Genomic DNA, 12144 nt, shown 5'->3' on the forward strand with positions numbered 1-12144 from the left:
TTGCGAATTCAAGATGAGTTCTCACTGATGTGATGCGATCGTGTATAGGTGGGTATGTATAATAGCAATATACGGTAAAGAGCCTATTTTGTTCATATTAGGGAGGGTTCCGCACTGTATCATTAATTACGCGGCCTGCAATCAAAAGAATGCATATAAATTGGCATTCCACATCATCGCTTTTTTTTTCTAAGAGCCAACATATAACCTATAATCTAAGAATGGTGTACTTCTGTTTGAGCACAACGAAAACTCGAATCCATTGCCCCAATTATCTCACTATTTGAGCCATTGTGTTGAACAAAGATGACAGACGCTACTCTAACGTGAAACAGCTTTAAATAGGTACGGTTATAAAATAAACAGGGCAAAAATAGACTCATTACCCTATACTGTGTTGAATCGCGATGGTTGAGTCGCTTTCGCACATGCTCTTTCACGTGCGCAAAGCGAATCGCGAAGAGGTCTACGATGATGTGAGTACAGTGAAATGATGTTGCATTATAATGAAAGGGTACCTGATCCGATGTTGGCTCACAAAGAGTTGAAGTCGATCCAAGCAGGCATCACCCTCCACTCACCCGGCCGAAATAATATTAGTTTAGTGAAGTAATTTTCGTTGTCTACTGCCAATATAAATATTTACTTCACTAATTGCTTATTCATTCATTCATACATCATTTTGCTGAGTACAAAGTATTAGCACATGAGGGTTAAGCAGATTGCGAAGAGGATCAAAAAAATTGAAACGCTTACTGTGACCGGTCATATCTCAACTGTGCCACGACAAATGTTGAACCTCCGGAAAATTATGTGCAATGTTGGTATATCTTTTGTGAACAAGCTGCACTGGAAATAGAACAAGTTTGTTTACCGCTGGTTATAGTAGAAAGTACAAAAGGAAGTCAGTGGGAAAAAAGTCAGAATGGTTACATTGATTTGCGAGTTGTTCGTTCAGCAATTACAAATTTTTCTTTCTCCTTAGAAAGTTATATTAGAAAACGCTGATCGAAGAATAATAAAAAAATGTGTACGTTGTACTTAGACGTATACGCGACGAATGCCCCTTGTATAAAGACTTTCAAAAGGTCAGAACATTTGACAATTTTGGGGAGTACGTGACGTAGGAAATACAAATGAAGACTTTAATGAAGGTCCGAAATGCGGCTATTGGTAACAGTTCGTTGGCAAGCTAATGAGAGAAACATCGAGGAGCACTGCATATATGATTTCATCAAGAATACCTCTCTGTTCTGTCCTCAGCAAAGTTTATCTCTAAAATAAATCAAAAATATATATTATCTGAGCCATAAGGATAGAAAGTAGTTGGATTGGATTCATTTTCAATAAAATTCCCTCTCTCGCGTTTTTCTAGGTTAAACCATCACTCAGATTTTCACCTTTATAATATCTCGGCGTATGGTTTATTATCGTTGGTTTAACCAAGGCGCTTTTATTCTCAGGTGATAGATCCTCCATAACGCCAATCAGCCATGTTGGTTTTAAGAACGACAGCTAACAACGTTGTTTACTAGTTATGATAATATACATATGTACACCTCTATTTATGTTTGCTTGGTTTTTAGGATGTAAATAAGCTTGTTGTTTAAGGTGAAGATATGTGGAAGCCAGGAACGCATGCTTGTTGCTAGGCACCGACGCGCTTGTTTACATTGAGAAAAAATGGAATTCGAAGTGAAAATTTAATCGCACAAATGAGAGATTTCGGATATTTTCCTTCGATCATCTGCATAGTGGCAAAAAATTTGAAGTTTTGTTAGTAAACGATAAAACTTTCGCAGGTGTTTTTTTGCAGTGGTGTGTGATTAAAATGCATTTGAAAAAGGGCACTGAAAATAAGAAGAAAAATAAGAGTGTTTCGAAAAGAAACCCCAAGGGAAGAGGGGTGTTATTTTTGCATAAAATAAGAGCCGTCAAAAACTCGGGTTGATTGTATAGGAAAATAATATAGCTTCCTCAAGTAGCAGTTTCGTGGTACACCAGCAAGGTTGGTGTATTAAAAAAAGGTATTTTTACATTTACTCAATGCAGATATATGGTTAGGCAGGGGAGAGGGGTTGTGCGGCGTAGGAGCTATGTTGTGGCTCTCTTGTATAATGTCGTTAACTTCCCCGCAACCTGCTGCACACTTATCTCACTTTTCACCTAGTTACTGCCAAAGACGAATCACCTTAGGACTCTAAGCACTCTGGGTTTAACCTACCTGGAGATGTCATCCCTAGTAACAATCGAGGTTTTATGGTAGTTTTATAGCCAATCATAAAACCTAGATTGCACTTGTAGCGTGCTATAAAACTTCAATTGTTACTTGGGATATTAGGTATCTGGAACCGACACGCCAAAGAACGATCAACTATAACCGGACCATGGCGGGGTACCCACCAAGTAGACCTGATCGAGTTGTATCAAACAGCGATATTGTCGGTGATAGAGCGCTAGTGTTTCTGTTTCCGCTCCACTGCGAACGTACACGTCATCAAACTGAAGAGAATCCAAAATCGCTACATGGGTATATCGCCTTAGGTTGCATGCAGTCGACCTCTACGATGAATCTCGAAGTATTCGGTGGTGTTCCCTCGGAGAAAAACGGCGTTTGGAATGGGATCTCACATCGATTGCTCCTTTTGTCCCAGAATTTATCGCAGAGTAAATATCTGGTCCAGCGCTGGTCGACTTTCTTGAATTTGTCGATAAAGTATTCAGCCAATGGGCGGAGACTTTTAAACATAACCTGGAAGAGTATATTATAGACGGTTTTGGCTGTTTTTGTAGATAGGATATGTGAGGCCACTCAACCAATCCGGAAGCATTTCTTCTTCAGCCTATATCATCTCGATCACGCAGTACATTGCTTCAATCAGTCGGTCGGGAGGACTCTCGAAGAGCCTTTCTCAATTCGTCTAGCTTGGATGGATCCACAGTTTATTCATCATGCTCAACTCAAATTCTATTCATGCTTACTCTACTTGTTTCTCCGTTCAATAATAACCCAAAGTTGTTCTTCCACCTGGTAGCCACTTCCGTAAGATTTATTGACAGATTCCCGTCCCGGTCGCTGATAACGAGCTCACGAGATTGTCGTCCCAGTCGCTGTGGGCTCTCGATTAGTTTTCGTGCAATTCAGGTGCTGTAGATAGTCATGCCTCTAGCTGGGGCGAGTTCGACCAACCTTAAGTCGTTGTTGTTGGTGGTTGAGGGAAGACATCCAATGACATATTTGGTTTTGTCTAGAGTCTTTCACATCATCGGATTTGTCGTTTGTAGACTCGTAGGCGTTCATCAAGTAATTATAGCCGAAAAACTTGCTGTTTATCCTTAACACGTAGATACAATCAATCAGCGACCTTCACCTAATGAACCATCGCAGCTAATTACTAAGCACTACAAAACACGCTCCATGCTCTACCTTCTTGTCGCCTCTGTAGCAGATGTGATACTAGAATGACGTATCCGTAGTTGAAGTTCTCTTTCTTCTGTGCCGCGAAATTAATCTTCTTGCAGTAGATCGTCTTTCGCATATTCCAACAGAGTTCTGACTTTTCAAGTACTGAGTTTGAATCTTTGTTAATATTTTTCGGGGTAGCTCGGTTGGTTACTCGGCATGCTGCCTAACCATGCCGTTATATAGCCGACAAGGCTTCGCATTTCACCTAAAGCCGCCCTTTCCGGGACAGACACTGTTTAGAGCCGCTCCCAACATGAAGAATAAACACCGTCGACATATCCTGACTATAAACTTCACCGCTCTCGCCTTGATAATGCCTTGATTTTGTAAATCCTCTATGCTCCGAATGTTTACAGGATGTTGAACAAAAGCTGCTCTGAATCGATTCCTCGATTGGATATCCAGAATCCTTCGGACTTTAGTTCTACATTCCGTTCAATAATAGTTTAATGTTGACCGATCACTTCACTCCTTACATTTTTTCAATTTTGCTATAATAATAGGTTTTACAAGGAATGCGCAGTGTTGCTTTAAAATAACTTTTCCAAAACGTTTCAAAATCATTAAAACGATTATAACTATAAAACATTTTTCATAAAATTTGAAAAATATTTATTTGTAAGGAGGGGTTCTTATTCAAAATTTTCAAAATTTGATTTGTTTTTCTTTGTAATTTGTGAAAGGTATACTATATTGTGTTAAGCGGGTTTTTCGGTCCGTGCACCAAAAATGTTTCTACAAGCCTTTACTCGAAGCGGCGTCCTGGCCGCCATTGGACGCTCTCGGCTCGAGACGCGCGTCTCAGGTAGAAACCTTTTCATGGCATTATGCACGTTCCCAGAATTCTTCGCGTTGCACTGTACATATGTACTGGTCTCGAGAACGTATTTCACTGCTTGATCTATAGAGGGCACCGTCTGCTTGTGGCGTATCTGCACAGTTAGTATTCCGGTGCTTTCCATGCAAGCCTGTTACGTGCGCGTGTTTTTTTTGCATAAACATGCCGAATTTGTTGAAAAAGGACACTCGCGACAGTAAAAGGCGCAGTAGTCGACCCTTATCGAAGGCATTCAAGGGGAATTAGTTTTCCGCAGAAACATCGAATATGTGAGCACGTCCGCGATTAAGTTGAAAATTGCAAGCTGCGAGTACATTGAACTGGACCAGGGCATCAGTTATGTGATTTGCAACTTTGTTGGGTTCACGCAAAACAGTGGTGATGTTAGAAAAAATGAAATATACTGCAGGTTAGAACCCAAGACGATTTCCAGCACTGAGTTAATTTTAGCCTCAAGCAAAAGGTTTTTTGGTGAAAATCCCAAATGTTGTAAATTTTATTTCCCAAAGAAACGATTGTAGAACGATTCATATTTGGATCTATCAAAATATTAAAAAAGTTCATTTGTTCACATTTACAAGGACGTAATACAAAACAATCTAAAAAGGGGACTGGGGAGTACTCACCATCCCCTCTTCTTTTGATTTTCTGACTACGTCTATATTATTCAGCTATTCAGTCTGAACGTTTAATTCAAAGGTACCGATTCTCTGCGATGAATATATTCTCATTTATTTAAGTTTTAAATGTCGATGTCGGAGGTGCACTGGCAGTGTTGGAAAAATAATAAATTTCTGCATTTGGATTGAACCATACATTTTAAAATCGGTCTAACTATTTTTTGAAAACTCGTAGCTAGTTACCGTCTTTGACAAAGTTATTAACTAAGGTTTGAACTATAGTTTTATATAGTTTGTATTTCATATTGAGTGAAATAGCGATCTTTATTGACGTAAATGCAAAATAATTGATTTCCCCATATAAAATCCCATACAAACTTTGAACGCAATGCGCAATCCCGAAAAGCAACCAACAGCTACCAAATGTTGCACATGCATTTGCGAAATGCGATGTGCCCGCTAGTTTAAATCATTTTGAAGTTTTCCCATACAACCGCGAGCCACTCTAGTGACCATATCAGGCGACTAAAAAGCCAGGACAGTCCCCCTTACGACTTACTCCGCCTTCCCGTTGATGCAAAGTCAATTTAACGATACTTCCTGCTCGGACATCCCTTCTACCTTTTTTTCTAAATTTTCTGTAATGAAAAAATTTTGCGTTCAATTTCTGCAAATAGTTGAAACCGACCAGGAGAATTAGCTCGCCGAGCACTGCTTCAGATTTACATACATGCGGCTCTTTCTATACCAATCAACGAAAACCTTCTGTAGATGTTGGAAAAAATCTTCAATCGAACGAATCAAACGAAATATCTTGATATCTTTCGCGAAGAACAGTTGTGAAGTCTACAGCACTAGATGGACTTCATTGAAGTACAGCAGAAACATCAACAGTATCAGGTGCCTTCCATTAGGTCGAAGTAAATGTTAGTACCTGAAAATCTCTCTCGTGAGGTAGGATCGAAACAAGTACAAAAATTATAATTGATTAAAAATATTTGCCTTTTAGCGATTGATATCGTAGTTCAATTTATCTAAAGCGGCAGATTCGTTGTTGTTTGATCACACCATTCGATACTCTTTATTATGTAGGATATATGATGTTTAAAACAGAAGGTTAGTCGCTGCTATACGTCCTGCCGCGAAATCATGTTGATCATCGCTACCCAAGTAACAATTTAGATTTTATGGTACTCTTGAAGTCGCTCTTAAAACTTAGATTGCACTTGTAGTGTGCTATAAAACCTAAAATGTTACTTGGGTAGGGTCTTGTTGCTAGAGAGCCTTATGACGTTCCATAATGACCAGCTGGAAAAACATCGAGACAGCTCTCAATGAAGTTATTCGATAGTTATTGACGTCACTCTTAATTTTTGGTACGTTTCTGAGTTCCAGTCGCCCAAACACAGTTTCATATACGTAAGGACAGCCGAAAGCTCGAAGTCGCAATTGCGTTGCTGCTTGGCAGTTGCACATCATATGATATGAGGTTCAGTAGTCGGATTCACAAAGATCACATGAAAATCACACAGCGCGCTGAATAATAGACATGTGACAATTGAGTTTACAGGTGCCAGTTAAAGCTTTGATCAGTAGGCATAGTGTGGTCCGAAAAGTGTATGGGGTTTTTCGAAACTATCACGATTTACTCGAATAGTTCCCGGCGGTAAACTCACCCTTCTCCGACTGAGAGTTCCCCGACGGAGGAATTCCTCCTGACAACGACACCCTCTTCCTTGAGCCATTTTGCTCCCACGTTTATTGATAATTACTAGGATGTTATCCAGCGGTGAACTAACCCTTAGTTCCCATTTTTGTCAAAATATAGTCGGATAGTCCGCGGCGGTGAATCTACCCGGCTGTGAATTCCTCGGCGGTAGATTTCTCCCGATACCGATATTCGTTTCCGTGAGCTATTTAACTCTCCACTTCATCCAAATCTACTTTATCTATTCACCGGCGGTGGACCTAGCCTACTCGATGGGCCAGTCAGTAGGTGCTGAGGTCTGTCCAGCGATTCCGGGTGGAGCGTAGCTACCTGTTCACTGACGTCCCAACGACCCACTGTTAGCTAGTCGACACGATCTACTCGCTCTAGTCCCCGGCCTGTAACTTTTCAGAGCCTTGCACTAATATCTTGGGACCCGCACTCTGTGAATCGCTACGGCGATAGCCACCCAACTGGTGCTGTTGCACGCGTTCTTCACGTAGTTCGTTACCACGATCGATAACCCGTTCTCTTTTGCTTCAATGCTTTCTTCGTGCTCGCGATGACTGCGGATGGTGTCCACCGTCGAGATTTCTTTCCGGAATCCGAACTGCCTCTGCGATAGTCCGTTCTCACTTTCAGCATAGTTCATCAGCCTGTTGAGGATGACCTTTTCCAGAAGTTTACCAGGAGTATCCAGTAGGCATATAGGCCGATTCGATGCTGAATCTCCTGGTGGCTTCCCTGGTTTTGGTAGCTTTTGGATCTGCCATCTATCCGGGAAGTAATCTTCGTCTAGCCATTTCTGTAGAACTATTCTGAACAAGTCCGGAAACGCCAGGATCACGGTCTTCAACGGGAGCTTTCTTCGCCTTCAGCCCTTTTGCCATTATAAGGAGCTCGTCGTTGGAGACCCGATTGTCTTCTGCATTTCCACCGTCTGCATCAACGTACGGAGTAGGCGGCCATGCAGTTGAGTCGTGCTTCGGGAAAAGGCCCTCCACGATAATTTTCAACTTGTCGGCGCACATTACGATTGGCGTCATTTGGCCCTTGATCCTGGCCCTAATCACACGGTAAGCATTACCTCAGGGGTTAGCGTTTACTTCTCTGCATAGCTCCTTGTCGCAGGTGGACTTGTCTAGCACTATCTCGCGTTTAAAAGCGGCCCTGGCTTAATTTTCCTCGGTATTGTTACATCAGTGCTTCCACAAAAAGGTCCTTGTCGAAGTCCTTTATTTTCCACTTCCGGTCGCCAGTCCTCACTCTCGGCGTTATCGTACAATTTCGCCGACGAATGGTCTAGTGGATCGCTTGGTGGTCACTATGTGTGTACTGCTCACTAACTCGCCAATTCATGTTATCCATCAGCAACGCGTTGCCGAGTGTTACGTCGAAGAGAAATTCCCGGCCGTCTTTACGGAATATGCTAGCGGAACCTTCGTTGCACAGCTCTACGTCCAGCTTCATCAGTGCATCCTATATGCTGTAACCTCCTGCGTTGATCAGCCAGCTACCCCACTCCACAGCGTTAAAATCTCCTCCGACTAACTAACTAACCGACTAACGAGTCGGTTAATGCGTCCAGCATTCGGTTGTATTGCCCTGGTGTCCACCGTAGAGGAGCATAACAGCTACATACGAATTCGCTGATTCTGGCGATCACGAAACCTTCGTGTGTGCTATTCACCACCTCTTGAACAGGGAAACCGCCCATCACTTGGATTGCCGCCATCCCTGCATTATGCACCACCCAGTTACCGTTATCGGGAGGAACACGATACGGCTCTGCAATAATTGCAGCGTCGCACTTCGTTTCTGTTGTCGGCTGCCACAACAGTTGCTGTGCAATGTCACAATGATTGAGATTAAGCTGAGTTCTCCCCACATTTTCTGGACAGATCAGATTTGTCCGAGCCTCTACAGTTTGTTGCCTGATGGCCGAAACCTAGGCACCTGAAACAATTCTCCATTTGTTTAGTGGCTCTAGGGAGCGTTCGCAACGAGCACACATCCGATTTTAATCTTACCAGTCGACATAAGCTTGTTGACTGCGGTTGGCTATAAGTGTATCACTGCTATGTGCCACTGTACGCCTTCCTCAACCTGATTAATATCTGCTCTTTCTCCAGGTTACATTGCTGTATTAGCGCGCTTCTCACTTCGTCTTCCGTTGTGATCTCGTCCAGATTCCTCCAGACCACTGCTTCCTGAACTAAAGCTCTCACATTCGCTTCTCCTCCCAAAGCTTCTGCCACGAGTTCCTGATAGACCGAGCTCTTAATCAATTGATATTTCTTCAGCTCGAACAGCATTTTGCCTTTCTGAGTACGCCTGGTTCTTATAACCTTCTCTCTCACCCTATGCTTCTGCTGGCGTGGCCGATAGACTTCTTTCTTCTTTTGCTCAATTTCTTTCTGTTTTTTCCTCCTCTCATCTGCGGTTTCTACGGTTAGCCATTCACTCTGCGATTGTCGGCAGTTTCGCTATCCTTCACCGACCTTCTTGGGCTTGTTCGGTTCCTCCTCCTCTCCTGGCGTTTCCCTTATTCTTTTCAAAGAACGAGAATACCGGTCACCCTTCGGCTTCACATAGGCTTCTGCTTTCGCTATCTCTGTGGTCATCAGCGTCCTTTCGGCGTTTTCAGCTCGCTCTAGTAACGCCATATGTTCGCATTCGGCTTCTGCTACGGCGGACTTGATGCTAATCACTAGGTCCTTCATCTGTCCGTGCACGTTGTCCTTGCTTTTACCAATTCGTAGAGTTCTTCGATTTTTTGCCTCAACTTTGTCACACTAGATAACCTCAACTGTTGGTCTTCTTGGGTAATGCTTGGTTTTGGCGTGCGCACCTGAAATCCTAGCTTTCCTTGGCGTCCGGTTGGTTTGTCGCCGCTCGTGCTCGGTATGGCCTCTCTGGGCTGCTTTCGCTGCTGCTGCTGTTGCACTTTCTGTTGCACTTGTTCGTTATGCTGGGTCGGCGACCTCGCTAGTCCACCTTTGGCGAACGGATTCACCAAAGTTGCTCCGTTAGAATTTTTCTTATTTTTGTTGTTCTTGTCTTCTTCCATGCTTTTTGGGTCCCAACTCCAAGCCTCTATCTACGCCCGTATTAAGTTGTCGCCTTACATGATCCTATGGTTAGCTTTGCGAGCAGTGAGATCGCATGCACGGGTTGGCGCAGTCCTTCATGGGGTACCGCGTCCTGAGCCGGATCGGCACTAGTCAGGAGCCTTCAACTGAGGCTACTTCCACTGGTCGGGTTTATTCACATCCGTGTTCTGCCGCCAGTAGGCCGTAATTCGGATCTTACTGATATCGATCCTAATGTGCCGGTTGGCACTCCAGTTGAGTGAGGGTGCTTTATGCTAGTCTTGGATAAAACCTTAGCGGAAGTGGCACCAACTCTCTTCGACGGAGCTGCTTTCGGATATGACTTTTTCTAGAGGTTTAGCAGAGCCCAACATTACCTTGCCCCACCATATCCTAGCAAGACTCCCCAACTCGAAGTAGGTTTGGGGGGGGGGGCGGATGATATTCGTTGATGGGATCAACTTAGTCAACAATCTTCGGGCCTGTCTCGCACGAGCTACCAATGAGTCGGCTTCCTTAATTCCGCTCAATTCCGCAGTGACCGAGTACCCAGCATATCAAAGTCAACGGATCGCAGGTGTCCTCTATAGCCAGTATTAAGGGTGGCGTTCCCGTTTCTGGTCTCCTTGCAATTGCGAGACTAATGGCAGCAGTTTCTGCCGAGAAAACAGAGCAGCTCGTGGGAAGGCGGTAAGCCAGACACCAACTTTTTCTTGTAGCTTAGAAGCGTCAGTGTTAGAGTGACAGAAAAAAATGACCCCCATCGGCCCACCCCTGAGCCGATTCCTAGTCCCACCAGGAGTGTCTGCTCCAAATTTGAAGCAAATCGAACAAGTCTAGCTACCGGACCAACGTGCTTGAAGTTTGTGTGGGATTTTTCGACAATTTACATGGAGAAAACCCTCTTGCACACATTTTCGCCGCTAGGTGGCACTGTATACATTAGATTATCACCAAAAGTGAAACTTAAGAAGATAATTTTATTATCTACAACTTTGTTGAAGACTGCAAAGCGATCTGACTCCAATAGGAAAAGTTATTAAACTTTTAACGAAGTGATGTCTGAGTCAGTTTTGCATGGGGCCTAGCAGTGCATGGTAGTGTATCAGTACTAGGTTCTAACAAACTAAAAATATTTTTATGGAATAATGGTTAGATTTAGCTGAATAGTATGTTCGGAAGAATTGTAGTACATAATACGAGTAATGTTTTGGTTAGAAAATTGTAGTTCCACATCTGACCGCATAGATGGCGCCAACACTAACTTTTCAACGAAGAGAGCTAGAAATTAAGTGTCTTCTACAAAGTTGTAGAACAAGACTATTGCAGTAATTCTTCCAAACATCTCGATATTCTATCTCTCTCCGTTGAAAAGTTAGTGTTGGCGCCATCTATGCGGTCGCAGATTGAACTAAAATTTTCTAACCAAAACATAACTCGTATTATGTACTGCAATTCTTCCGAACATACTATTCAGCTAAATCTAACCATTAATCCACAAAAATGTTTAGTTTGTTAGAACCTAGTACTAATACACTATCATGCACTGCTAGGCCCCATGCAAAACTGACTCAGACATCACTTCGTTAAAAGTTTAATAACTTTTCCTATTGGAGTCGGATCGCTTTGCAGTCTTCAACAAAGTTGTAGATAATAAAATTATCTTCTTATATTTCACTTTTGGTGATAATCTGATGTATACAGTGCCCCCTAGCGGTGAAAATGTTCGCAAGTGGGTTTTCTCCATGTAAATTGTCGAAAAATCCCATACAAACTTCAAGCACGTAGGTCCGGTAGCTAGACTTGTCCGATTTGCTTCAAATTTGGAGCAAGCACTCCTGGTGGGACTAGGAATCGACTCAGGTGTGGGCCGATTGAGTTTTCAAAAATTCATTATTTTTCTGGGCAGTCTAGTCAGTGTAGATCGGGAATCGTTGGTTCATCAGTTCTAGAAATTTGGCCTGAGCGACATCGGGGGAGAGCCTACTCGCAGCGACCTGATAGGTTCGTGTTGGTATTCGGACTTTTCGTGTACTAGGGTCGTTCCCGGGTTCTGTGGAGGCGAGCTATTTCTGGGAGGTCATTGCCGGTGTATTCCAGGAATATATTTTAAGTCGTTTTCAGGAGGACACAAGTGCTACTAGAAGTCCTTTCGTGGAATACCAGAGCCCACCTGAGTATGATGTTAGTGGCCGAAATGAGAGAATGCCTGCTTCGGCGGGAGTGCTCGGCAGTAGATAGAGACTAACCGAGTCGTTCCGTTGTACAGGGGAGCAGGAGCTCTCATAAACCCGCCCAAATTGTGGCGGGTTATTTCAATACCGTAGAATATTTTGCAGTTGATGAGCGCACTGCTGACGTTCAGAGCAGTTCTCCTGATCCATGTCGGATGCCGGGCACTGATGGTTCGAATGAGGTGT

The sequence above is a fragment of the Topomyia yanbarensis genome, chromosome 1, assembly GCF_030247195.1.
Source record: "Topomyia yanbarensis strain Yona2022 chromosome 1, ASM3024719v1, whole genome shotgun sequence".
Lineage (NCBI taxonomy): Eukaryota > Metazoa > Arthropoda > Insecta > Diptera > Culicidae > Topomyia > Topomyia yanbarensis.